The sequence below is a fragment of the Chinchilla lanigera genome, unplaced genomic scaffold (genome assembly GCF_000276665.1).
Source record: "Chinchilla lanigera isolate Chin_1 unplaced genomic scaffold, ChiLan1.0 scaffold00060, whole genome shotgun sequence".
Classification (NCBI taxonomy): domain Eukaryota; kingdom Metazoa; phylum Chordata; class Mammalia; order Rodentia; family Chinchillidae; genus Chinchilla; species Chinchilla lanigera.
This window is the reverse complement of record NW_004955461.1, coordinates 575,850-589,486: the sequence shown is the minus strand read 5'-3', so window position 1 is coordinate 589,486 and position 13,637 is coordinate 575,850. Positions and strand designations below refer to the sequence as shown.

Below are 13,637 nucleotides of genomic sequence, written 5' to 3'. Positions count from 1 at the left end.
AAAAAAAAAAAAAAAAAAAAAAAAAAAAAAAACAGTACAGAAGGAGTTCCGGGTTCTTCTGGCACAGTCTTGAGGGGAGAGCCCAGAACAATTTCCACCGCTCCTGCTCAGACCTTCTCCACTTGCCCCCTACAGAGCAAAGGCAGCTAAGACCCAGTCCTCCCGAGATCACCCTTGGCTGCCTCACCGGGGCCTCTGCAGAAGCTCAGGATGGAGCTCCCGGTTCCCTCTGCAGGGCTCCCTTAGCAATTGGAGGCCCCTTCCGAAGAGCAGAACCTGAACGCAGGTTCCTCCGCGCAGCCCTCTCTGGCTCCTTTCCTCTCCCAGCTTCTCCAGTCCGGGGCTGGGAGATGGTGAAGTGTCCTCTCCACGGACTTCCAGTCCATCTGGCCTCCCTCCTCTGATTCACTCCCCAGCCCACACCCAGCTCTCAACATGACACGGTCTGCCTCACCACTCCCAAACTGACGGCGGTGTACTGCACGGAGGAGCCTTCTGTGTGGGTCAGGCAAACTCTGGCGGGAATTCGCTGGATGTGTTTTCACGGCACTGTCGTGGAACACAGGCCTGTCGGACTCCGGATGTCACAGATGTTCTTCCAACACATACTGTGCACCAGGCGCAGGCTGGGCTCCTCGTTCATGTATCACCTTATATTCTCCTCATCACGGCCTACAAGGTTGATAAAGACACAGACTCAGATGGCAAAATATAGAAAGAGGCCCAATGGGGTCCAGGGATATAGCTCAGTGGCGCAAGCGCCCGCCGGGCAAGCGCAAGGTCCTGAGTTCGATTCCCGGTACCAAAAAAGAGAGTCCCTGTGGGAATGAGTGGCAGCAAAGGGCTTCTGATCCCCACCTCCAGACACCTAGTGCTGTGTTCACTACGCATGCGCTGAACTCCTGGGCATAACAACTATTGCACCATGGGCTCAGGACAAAAGGCATCTGCACTACCTTCCTCTGGCCTTACAGCATCAAATGTTGGGAAGGCCTTCCAGGTGTCTAATCTAAATTCCTTTAGCTGCAACTCAGGCCCACTCCCACCTCCCCACCCCCACCCCCATCCTCAGATAAATACGAAAACAACAGTTGCTGGTGAGATCGCCAAGCTCAGTTGCCTCATAGACCCGAGATAAGCCCACAGAACAGGCTTCCTATCTCCGCGGGAGTTGCCTCCACCCGGTGCCTCACTGTTCAGCCCTTGCACAGAGCCAGCAAGGCCAATGGCTTCAGGGGACTCTGAGGGGGCAGGGACAAAAGACTGAGAAAGCTGAAAGCTTTCTGTACTCGCTTCCTGGGAGATGGCAACAGGTAACGTTTTGTGGGAAGATGTGTTGCCTCACCAAGAGCCTCCCCAGTTAGGAAAGAGTCCTGGCAGCTGCAGGACTTGCGCTGGCCTCCATGGAAGATGCGTGTCACAAAGCATGCTTCCCCAGGGGCTTATCAGAGAGGACAAAGACTGCAACAACCCTCCTGTGCAAGTCACAGATAACTGCATCCGGGCCCCTGGAACACATAACAGGCTCAATAAACATTTGCTGACTAAATGACCAAAGAAAATGAATGAATGCAAGGGTCAGAGAACAAGCAAATGAATTAGAATATGATTAAATGGAGCTACCGAGTGAATAGAAGAATGAATCAGAGTGAATAAATAAATGAGCATGCCAAAAATAAGGATATAAGTAACTAGCTGAAGGAGGAAATGGGAGAAAAGGGTTACAAAATGATTAAATGTGTATGTGATTGAGCATGTGAGAAACATGAGTGCATAAATGTATGAGTTAATTTAATGAGTATGTGGATGGCAGGTGGATGGATGCTGGATGGATGAGTGGATAGTTGGATGGATGATGGATGGATGGACAGATAGATGGACTGATGATAAATGGATAGAGGGAGGATAGATGAATGGATGGATGAGACAGATTGATGATAAAATGGATAGACAGAGGATGGATGAATGGATGAATGATTGGATGGATGGATGATGAATGGAGTGAATGATGAATAACTTCACAACTTCTCAGGAGAAAGATTAGTAAGCTCAATTATAAACAGTATGACCCCAAGAACTAAGACATATAGTCCTTCAAAAAGCACTGATACTCTTGGAACTTGTTTTCTCTTCTGTGAAATGGGGACACTCACAGTTTATAGTGCTATAGTAGGGATTACAGAAGATGGTGTATAAAAGCACCCAGAAAGTATGTAGCCATAGAAGCCACATGAGGGATGATATTTCTCTCTCTCTCAAATGTATCTTCTGTCCTTATTTACCCAAAGCCACTAATACCAGTGCCTTTGTGGCCCTACCCTCTATGGTTTATAGTCTTTTAGGGAACAGATACAAGTGGGACCAACTCCACTAGGAAGTAAATGATGAAAGTGTTAGGGTAAAGTCTATGGAGTTGCAACAATTCAGCTGCTTTTGACCTAAAACATCAGCAAATTCGTGTTTCAACTACAACTAAAAATAGAAGTAATGCATGCAGGAGCACAAAAAAGGAAGAAAAGGTTCATGTGAGGGAAAGTCAAAGAAGCTTTAAAAAACAGTAGAACTTGAATACCTTATTCTGCTTGGTAACAAGCAAATCAAACTCCCCCTGCTGAAAAGGTAACTTAGAAAGCTCTGGGGAAGCTCCATGTACAATTTCTTGGAAGGCTGAAGAACTTGACTCAGAAAAGAGAAAGCATGGCAAGTCTTACAACCAGAATCAGAGCTAAAATCCTACCATGAAATTGGCCCACTGCCTAAACCTTTCGATAGTGGCCTGAAGATAGCAACCTGGACCCCAGCTGTTACCATGAACCTCACTGTCCCTATTGCCGTGGATGAAGTGGACGTTACTGCCACCACACCAGCAAAGAGGATATATCATCTTCCTGCTTCTTTGCAGCACTAGCTTCAAATTCAGGGGCTAGGAGAAAGTTATCTACTGGTCAAGCATAGGTCAAACATAAAGTAGAAAATTCCCAAAGCATAGCAAGGGCATTCCAATGTTGAGAACCTCCAAAGTTCTATATGGTGAGCAGACTTTTGTATAAATAAGCAACAGGTAGCACATTCCAGTTGAGAGGGCAATGTGGCAACATTCAAGGAGCAGAGAAGTTGACAAGTATAGCACCCTAGGGGGAGTGGTACCAATGGATACCAAAATGGTAGCTTAGAGCTGATAGGCAGGTCTTTAAACATCTCACAAGGTACCTGGGCTTAATCAAGAGAACAAGAGCCACTGGAGTGCTGGAGGAAGTGACCTGATGGTAGCAGATCTGCTAGGAACCGAGCTCCAGAAGAAGACAGAAGGAGAAAGATGAGTCAAGGGGCTGCGGCCTGGGTTCAAAACTGACCACAGGGATGGAGAAAAGTGATCTCACCAGCCAAGGGGCGGTGAGGAATTGTCTGTAGGTGAACAAACTCTGATCTCTGGACCAGGTTAACACATGGTCTAGAGCTGGAAATCTCCTCTGGCCCTACTGATCGGGCTGAAGGGGGAAGATGAGGAAGAAGGGAAGTGGAGTATGGTAAGTGGTGGGGGCCACTTTTCCATTTTGAGAGTTCACATCAGAAAAAACAATATCACGGCTAACAGGAAATACTTCCAAAGGGAATTGGGTTGGTTCTCCTTTTTCCTTTTAAAGAAAGTCAAAAAGAAAAAAAGAATGGAAGAAAGAGGGACTGACATTGATTTCCTACTGCTACTATAACAAATTACCACAAATGTGGTATATAATGCCGCAACTTTATTATCTTGTGGTTCTGGAGCTTAGAAATCTAAAATGAAGGCTTTGACCAGACTGCACTCCTACCGGCGACTTGAAGAAATCAGGCCCTGCCTTTCCCAGTTCCAGAAACCATCTGTGTTTCCTGGCTCCTGGTCCTCTTCTCCTCACTGACAGTCGTCCCAGCGCTGCGGACTGCTCTGTCCTCACCGTCCTACTCAGACTCCGGCCCAGTGAGAACCCTGAGCCCCTAGACAGCCTCCTCCACTCAGCACCCTTGGCTTTGCTATATGAGGTGACATATTTGCAAGTCTCAGGGGCAAAGACCTGGGCATCTTGCAGGAGGGAGGCATTTTGTTCCCCAGTACAGCTCCCAAAATAAGCATCCTTTTCCTTAAGGAAGAACTAAGGTTGGGAACTGACCCACAATGCAAAGGATTTCCTTGAGAAAGGTAATCCACGTGCACTGAGCTACTGTCCACCGGGCATTTACATTTCTTTCCTTGTGCAGTTCTCACGTAACCCAGCATCTCCAAGTCTTTGGGCCTTCTAGGAAACACCTGAGTAACTTTATTTTATTTTACGGTTTTTTTGTGCTAGGAATGGAACTCAGGACCTTGCACTTGCCAGACAGGCACTTGCACTGCTGAGCTAGTTCCCCAGCCCCTGAGTAACTGTAAGAACCCGCGCGCCAGTTCAAATATTTCCAGTGAGACCTGGGGCTGGCAGTGCTATCACATGCAGGGTACCTTTCCTGCCGTGCAGATGCTGCACCGCCTACCTCCCCAGATTCCTTTTCTTGTTCTTCTCTTGTACTCATATTTCCGTTGTTTTAACTCAATAGATATAGCTGGATAACAAAATACGAGACCTCCCTGATAAACAGACTTTTATAAAGATTCAGAGTTGGAGGAAGGGAGTTATCAGCACAACAGGAAATAACTTTAACAAAAAGAGGAGACATCACACTCACCAAGTTGACCAGCTCTCCCCACGGGAAGTCCCTTCCTGGTCACTTCCTCTCACCTGGGAGCCCAGCTCCAGAAGCCTCTCTCCAGGCCCTCCCCTGGCAGGAAAGTAGGCTTCCCAGAACTGGATCCTAGGAGCAAAGATGAGTTCATAATGAATTGTTCTGTGGAGGGTGAAGCCTGAAGGTGACACCAGGAATAGCTGGGGCTCCCAAGGGACTACTGGGGGCTGCAGGGAAAGAGAGCTACACTTTCCCTCTGTGTGCTGCCCCATGTAAACAAGAAAAGGAGGCCTCTTGTGTGACATTACCACTCAGGTGTTCCTTCCTCCTGGTGGAGTCAGTCTGGTACCAGGATGCACAGCACCATCCCCACCTCCACCCAGTCTCGCTGGGCAGCTGTCCTTCCAGTGTTCAAATGCCACCCCAGCACACAGGAGCTGGAGGAAGGCAGGTGATAGTGAAGAGAGACAAGGAAGGTGTTACAATTTGGATCTTATTTGCAAGGTGAACAATACAATACAGGACACATATTTATAAGATTATTTATAATAGTTACCCAAAGAATGGTATACAAAAGAGTACAGGAAATCTGTCCACACACTAAGACCAAGGAATCTAGCCGGAACCCCATAGAAATGTCCTGCATGAGTCCTGCTGAAGACCTAGAGCTCATAACAATGCCTCCCACAAGTCCAGCTGGAGGACCAGAGCCCATAACAATGTCTCATACAGGCCTGTTTCATGGATCTGTACTGGGATGGCCCAAAGGTCAGTGGTGGAAGCTAGAAAGTCTGTGCCAGCAGGGTGCAGGATCTGCACTGGAGCCAGGAAGCAATGCTCAAAGTAAGAACCAGAGCTCCCCTGAAAAGTACCACAGCCATCCTCACCAACAGTGAGGTCCCGAGCTCCTCTGATGGTGAAGACAGCTGAGTTCCCATCAGGAAAGCCAGTGCAGTAAGCTGTTCCAGGAGACTGGCATTGCACCATCTTCCCCTCTAAAGTCAAGAATTGATGCTCAAAGTAAGGACCTGAGCTCTCCTAAAGTAAACCGAAGCTATTCTCAGCCCAAAAAAGGCCCCAAGCTCCTTGGAGGATGAAAACAGCCAAATTCATCAGGAAAGCCAGCATGACAAGCTCCTCCAAGAGAACAACACCCCCTTACAGTTTCCACCAGCTCCCAACAGCCTCACTTCTTCTTCTCCAGGTCTGCCTCTTATGCTTCTGGCAACAATCCCCAGGTGGGCCCCCCACACCCAGCAGCATGCTTACTCATTTGACCACTAGTTGTTGATCCACTGCAGAGGGCATGGTAAGTTCTTTACCAGTCAGTCCCAACCTGAGCCACATTCCAACACCACATCTTCCCTTCGGAGTTGCACAGACCTAAATTCAAAGGTCTCTCATCTCCTCCATGACTTGGTCAACTCTCATGTCCTCCCTCAGTTTCCTCATCTGTACTGAGATACCCACATTCTGGATGCTGGTGTGAGCCATGAGGATTTAAGGAAAGAAAGAACATAGCAAAGAACCTGGTACAGAATCGTGCCCAACCTAAACAGCACATACCCTGCTGTCTGCCTGCTTGTTCCCTATCCAGGCCTGAAGATACCAGGACCTGGGATAAAATCAGCCATTCTCCTCTGAAGGAAACACATGTTCATGATCCTCCTCAGAGTATCTCCTGGTGTGTTGCAGGAACCAGTCCTGTTCTCAGAGGCATCACTCTGTCTCTCCACTGGACACATGGGCTGTTCCCAGGTGAGACGAGTAGCTATGGCTTGGCTATGGCATGAGAATGTCCCCCAAGTATTCATGTGCTGGAAGCTTATCTGTAGCGTGGTGCTGCTGAAAGAAGGCCCCTTCAAGAGGAGGGGACCGGCAGAAAGTGACTAGGCTGCTGGAGGTGCTGCCCCTTGGAAGGGATTAATGTCGTTTTCGTGGGGTCCCAGTCACTTCTCCCAAGAATGACTTGGTATAATAAAATGAGCCTGCTCTGTGTGCTTGACCTCCTCTTCTCTTGGGCATTTTTCCTTCCTACCACATTATGCTGCAGATAGAGTCCACCTGAGTTCAATTTCCAGCCTACAAAAAGGTGAGCTAGATAAACTTCTTTTCTTTATAAACAGTCCAACCATGGGTATTGTGTTATAGCAGCAGAAAGCAGACCAATATGCAAGCTTTTAGTCCCAGTCCTCTATTATAAATGGCCTGGGTGTTGAGTGATTGCTTGGAAGCCTTACATATAGCAAATAGCCCACGCCACCCTTGGAGACATGCCAGAACACTGTGCCCTTTAGTTAAATGGTGTTGGGCCTCAATGGTGTAAAAGTAGTAGGACCAACCTACTGGGAACTCTGCAGTGGGCCCCAGTCTCCTGCAAGGTGTTATGGCACATCACAAAAAGAAAGAGGAAGAGACAAAAGGATGATGCAACAGGGGTCTGGGATGACCAATTGTTCATGGGGAACAAAAGGCCACGAGACAGCCAGAATCTTGGTACTGACTGATTTCATTTACATTGAGGAAAATGGTGAGGGGATTAGCTGGTGACTCAGAGGGTGGCAGTGATCTTATGCTGAGAAGGATCTTATACTGATGAGGACAGTGGGGGAGATTGCAGGTTAATTAGAAGTTTGTCCTTTCCCAGCTTTGACTCCCTGAGCCTTGGTTTTCTTCACCTGTGAAGTGGGGATAATAATGTTCCCCTTCCCTGTATCGTAGAAGAGCAGAGGACCTCAGAGGAACTTTGAGAGCTCTCTGGGACATATAAAGGTCAAGGCAGATTGCTGTGGTCTGAGATGTTCCCTACCCATGAAACCTGCCTGTCTTCAGTCTCTAAAACTTGAAACCCACAGAGTATACCAGTATATACTTTTTGGATGCTGGATGAATTTTGAATGCTGAAGTTTTTGCTTTTTTATAGAAAGCTTTTGTTTCTTAAGTTAGAGCCATTTCTTCATTTAGTTATTTTTCATCTGAGGAAGGTGTATTGAGTACCTAAAGTACTCCAGACTCTGCTTAGGGAATGAGGAAAAGAGGATGTTCATAACATCTAGCATTACTTCATTCTCCACACAGCAAGTGAGACCACGGGCACTTTAGATGAATAGGTCACATAACCCTCCGAGCACCCAGTGTTCCTGTTATATCCATTTGTCAGGTGGGAAAACCGAGGCAGAAAAGATATGGCCTTTTTTTCAGTGATAAAGGCATCCTATCCATGTGTAATAAAGCTCCATGGATGTCAAAAACAAGTACTAGGAATAAAAAGGCTGGGGGATTTATGTCTTTAAGACACAGCTAGTGTCTTCCCATCTAGGCTTACATCTCCTGCAGAAACCCATTAGCTTCTATGTGACACATCTTAACCTATTTAGTTCTGACAACTCATTGAAGTTGGGTTCTTTTCCCTTGTTTTACAGCTGAAGGAAATGAGGCTCAGGAGGTTACACAGCCTGTCCAAGACCATGTGGCTGTGCAAAGAGCCATGTTTGAGGCCGATCTGCTTGACCCCAACACCTCCACCAGTGACAGTGACACCTCACCCTTCCCACATCTGCACATCTGACATCCAGCAGGGTCTCCCAGGCCACTTCACAAGTCAGCTTCAGAACAAGGTCAGTGTTATCAAGAGCAGAAGGGCGGGAATGTCAGAACCAAGAGAGATGGTGCCTGAATCAACTGGCATGTAGGCAGTTGGCTCTGTAGCAAGGGATTTCTGCAGAACTCAGTCATGCAAAGACCTGTTCCCATGAAAGATGACTGCAAATATAAATCACTGTTGAGAGCTCTACAGATGCTTCCATATAATCGGGCACACATGTGAGTCCATGGCCCCAGAGAAAGACAGCAATGTGAGGACAAAGAGGGAGAGCAAGAAGAGAACAAACTTCCAGTTCACTGGCACCCGAAAACATAAATAACAACACATTCCCCAACAATGGGCAGTTATTTGAAAATTGAGGCCAGGCTTTTTCTGAATACTGAATGATCTTTTTTCATTTTGCTTTTATGTGCTCAATAGATACACTTTTTTCCTTCGTGAAAATGCCTGTTATTGTGCTTATGTAGCAAATCCTTCAGATAGTCATCTCTGTTTTCCTTTACAGCCCCACCATTTTTTTCTTTCATCTTTGCTCTCTCTAAGGAACTACTTAGGTTTTGATCGTATGCCCCTCACAAACCCTCTGGAACAACTGGATCACCTGGCAATAGCCAGATCCAGCTGTGTCTCCTCGGGCTTGGCCGCCTTGGCATCTACCATACAGGGCCCCACTGAGCACTCCTGTGCTGCGCAGCTCCCCCAGTGCTCATGCATTGGCTCTGCGGCACCTCCTTCCCTGGGGACCCTGCCGTCTCACTGACTTGTCTCGGACTCCTTGCTGTTCTCTTCCACCTGCACAGGAACTGCCGCTGCCCCCTCCCCACTCAGTCACTCCTCCCATTCCCGTCCAGGGCGTCTGTCCTCAGGGCCCCACATCCTCCTCTGCCCCTCACTGGAACCTCAAACCCCTTCCAGGGCTTGACCTGGCTTCTACAATTGTTTCCCTGGAAATCATTTCCAAGGTCTTCCCTTTCGTCCCATTCAGGGTCAGCACAGACTTCCTATAAAGAAGCAATTAAGACTTCTCAGGTTGTGCAGGCCACAGAGGCTCAGTCACAACTACTGAACTGCTACTGTGGCACAAATGCCGCCGTCAACATCAGTAACTGAGCGTGTTCAAATGAAACTCATTCAAAAGCAAGTCATGGAGCAGGTTTGGCCTGCTCCGATTCTGCATCCAGACCTGCCCGGCACATTAAATGGCCGTGCCCTCCTCTGAATGACTGTCACGCCAGGCATCTGCCAACCCGGCTGTGCACCAGACCCCGGAGGAGTTCAGACACTGCCCAGGGCCCACACTGCACCCACCCTAAACCAACTCAGTCAGGTCTCTGAGCCTCTACATGGGTGGCTCTGAAAGCAATGAAGACTAAGAGCCCCTGAACTCTCCTGCCCAGTGGGGAGTAGCCCAGCCACTCTTCTACTGTTCACTGATTTAAAAGCCACCATCTACCTATTTCAATTTATATCGTCCATCACACAGGCAAGGCATTAAAAAGTACCTTAAAGCCAGGTATGGTGTTGCACACCTGTAATCCCAAGACTCAGGAGGCTGAGGCAGGAGGATCACTGTGAGTTTGAGACCATTCTGTGCTACAGAGTAAGTTCAAGGCCAGCCTGAACTGCACAGTGAGACTGTCTCAAAAAGATTTTAAAAAATTTAAAAAGTACCTTACAGAGCTCTTCCTCCTAAGAAAGTATGAAATTTTTTTCTTTTTTAGTATAATTAGTCAGTTTTTTGGTCAATATGACAAAATAACTCAGAAAATGAACTTAAAGTAGGACAGATTTTTTTTTTTATTTTAAAGAATAAAAGAAGGATAACATAATAATGGGGGGACTTAGCAAATTACAGACAAAATGGTAGGAAATTATCAATGGTTATCGTTTTACATATTATTGTCTACAAAATAGTTTCTCAGGAAAACAAATAGACAAATAATAGTGAGTTACAGACAAAAGAGGTAGGAGATTATCAAGAGTTGTTGTACTATACTTTGGTATCTTCAAAGTGGCTTCTAAAGAAAATAAATAGAGCTATACATGAGTGACCTATTGAAAAATCATTAACTATTCTCAATGGTTGTTGTAGGAAACACATAATAATAAACATACATCCATTTATGAAATAGGATAGGAACGTTACAAACTTTACACAGTTATGGATAGATTAGTAGGAAAATATCAATGGCTGCTGTAATATGTGGTGGTATCTTCAGAGTGGTTTCTCAGGAAGACAGATATGCAAGAGGGACCTATTAAGTAGTTACAGCCTAAGGGTTGTCAAAAATAGCATATTACCTCCTCACCAGTGACTCCTTTCACTGAAGGACAGATTTATTTTGGTTCACAGTTTCAAGGGATTCAGTCTATGGTCGGCTCCCTCTGTTATTCCTGGGCCTGCGGTGAGGAAACCCACTGAGGTTTAAGGGCATAGCGAAGCAAAACTGGTCACTCTCTGGTGGCCGGAAGTAGACAGAGAGATAGAAGAGACAGTCTCTGCTGGTGGGCTTCCTCCTGCTACTTTTATCCCATCTGGCCCCCAGCCTATTGGACTATGCTACCTACATTGGGGGCAGCTTTCCCCTTCGAATCACTATCCCAGTGCCCGTTGTCGCTGGAAACACTTTCACAGACACACCCAGAAATTCAAGTTACTAATTTCCCAATGCCTCTCCATCCAATCAAGTTGACGCTCTAGACTAACCGTCTCAGATACCCTACGCAAAGGCAAGTTAGTAAAGTGAAAAGAGCACTGGCCAAGGAATTTAAATATCCCTCCTGCTGGGAACTTGCTCTCACTGTCCAAACGACTTTGCATACACCATTCGCTATCTGCAAAATGAAAGTCCTGGTAGTTGGTTGCTGATGTCCTTTGTAGCGCTGATGGGCTATGATTTTTCTTCTCTACAAAAAAGGAATGGTTATCATTGAACCATTACATTTTATCATTAACATCAAGCAGAATACATTCATAATTCAAAAATAACTAACACTTGCATAACGCTTTTGCATTTTCAAAGCAATTGTTTTCATAAACATTGTGGTGTTTTACTCTTCTAGTAATTCTTCAGTTATCCCTAAGATAGTCTCCAGATCTCCCCTTTCTAGTATTCCTGCCCTTGTATAATCCTTTCCTCTTGCATTTGGATCTGGTAACTTATCTCTAACAAATAGAGTGTGGCAAAAGTCAGGGACTGCCATTTCTAAAATCAGGGTATGAAGGATTATGATTTCATGCTTCCTTGCTTGCCCTTTAACCTGCTCCCTTTAATAAAACCAGCCACCACTTTTTTTCAGTGAGTTTGCTGCGAGAGCACAAATGTCATGAGAACCATCACTAAATCAAAGCCAACCTGGGATAGGAAAAGACGTCAGCATCGTGGTCATCAGATGTGTGGATTCAGGCAAGTTCCGCACTACCAGCCATCTGGTCTACAAATGCGGTGGCATCGAAAAAGAACCACTGAAGTTTTGAGAAGGAGGCTGCTGAGATGGGCAGGGTTCCTCCACACGTTCCCGAGTCTTGGGTAAACTGAAAGCTGAGCATGAGCACGGCGTCACCACTGACATCTCCCTGTGGAAATTTGAGACCCATGAGTATTGTGTGACTATCACTGATGCCGCAGGACACAGAGACCTTATCATACAGTTACAGGCACCTCTCAGGCTGACTGCTTTCCCAGTCTTCCTGCTAGTGTTGGTGAATTTGAAGCTGGTGTCTCCAAGAATGGGCAGACCTATGAGTGTGCCCTTCTGGCTTACACGCTGGGTGTGAGACAATTCACTGTTGATGTAACAAAGTGGATCCCACTGAGCCACTCTACAGCCAGAAGAGATACGACGACGTTGTTAAGGAAGTCAGCAGCTACTTTAAGAAAATTGGCCACAACCCTGACACAGTAGCTTTTGTGCTAATTTCTGGTTGGAATGGTGACAACAAGCTGGAGCCAAGTGCTAATATACTGTGGTTCAAGGGATGGAAAATCACTTGTAAAGATGGCAACGCCAGTGGAACCACTCTGCTTGAAGCTTTGGATTGCATATTATACCACTACCTCACCTAACTGACAAGCCTTTGGGGCTGCCCCTCTGGGCTGTCTATGGAATCAGTGGTGTTGGTACCTACCTTGTGGGCCTAGTGGACATGGTACTCTCAATCCTGGCACAGCCGTCATCTTTGCTCTAGTCAGTGTCACAACTGAGGTAAAGTCTGTTGAAATGCACCGTGAAGCTTCGAGTGAAGCTCTTTGGGGGGACAATGTGGCTTCAGTATCAAGAATATGTCTGCCAAAAATGTTCATCGTGGCAACATCGTTGGTGACAGCAAAAATGGCGAAGCGGCGGAAGCAGCTGTCTCCCTACTCGGGATTATCCCGAACCATCCTGGCCAGATCGGGCCTGGCTGTGCCCTGAGCTGACTGTCACACAGCTCACGCTGCTTGCAAGTTTGCTGCGCTGAAAGAGAAGATTGATCCCTGGTCCAGTCAGAACCCGGAAAAGCGCCCCAAATTCTTGAAATCTGGTGATGCTGCCCTCACCAGGCAAGCCCATGTGTGTGGAGAGCTTCTCTGACTCTTCTCTTCTGGCTGTTTTAGTGCTTGCAGTAAGAGACAGTTGCTATGGGGTCATCAAAGCAGTGGACAAGGAGACCCCCGGAGCTGGCCAGGTCACCATGTCCGCCCAGAAGCTCAGAAGACTAAAAGAATATTATCTCTAACACCTGCCATCCCCCCTGAGTCAGCAGCAGGAGACCAGCTCCAGAGCTCTTTCTCCCCACTGGCCATTTAAGTGTAATAGTAAAAGACTGGTTAATGATAACAGCATGTGGAAGATAGGAGAACGCTTTGTAGACCATTTGTCTGTGTGACCATTTGTGTGTGTGAGATGGTTTTAAGTTATTAGTTTTTTAAATCAACACTTTTCAATGGAAACAATCCTATCAGAAATCTCTCACAGAAGTTTGAGACCCACTAAAACAAAGTAATGAGGGAAAAAAAAGAAAAGAAAACCAGCCACTATACTGTGCTCTGGGGGCCCCACATGACCAGGAACTGGGGGAGGCCGCTGCTCAGCCACCAGCACAGAACTGAGTCCCTCAGCCCAATGCACCAAAGGAACTGAATCCTCTCCCAGACGCATCGGTGAACTGGAAACAAATACTTGCCCAGGGGTAGCTGCGGTCAGCATCCTGACCGCAGCTCTGAGAGACCCGGAGTGAGACACAACTAAGCTGCACCTAGATTCCCGATGCCAGCCTGTGAGCTAATAAACATGTGCTTAGTTTTAAGACAGAAAGTTTTGATGCATGTTGTTATGCAGCAAGAGGAAGGAACTC

The 13,637-nt window shown here is 46.8% G+C and overlaps 1 pseudogene; it reads left to right on the top strand.

Annotated features, from left to right (window-relative positions):
• LOC102028064 overlaps positions 1–13,019 on the top strand; it is a 23,364-nt pseudogene extending 10,345 nt beyond the window's left edge.
• Positions 13,020–13,637: the final 618 nt, after the last annotated feature.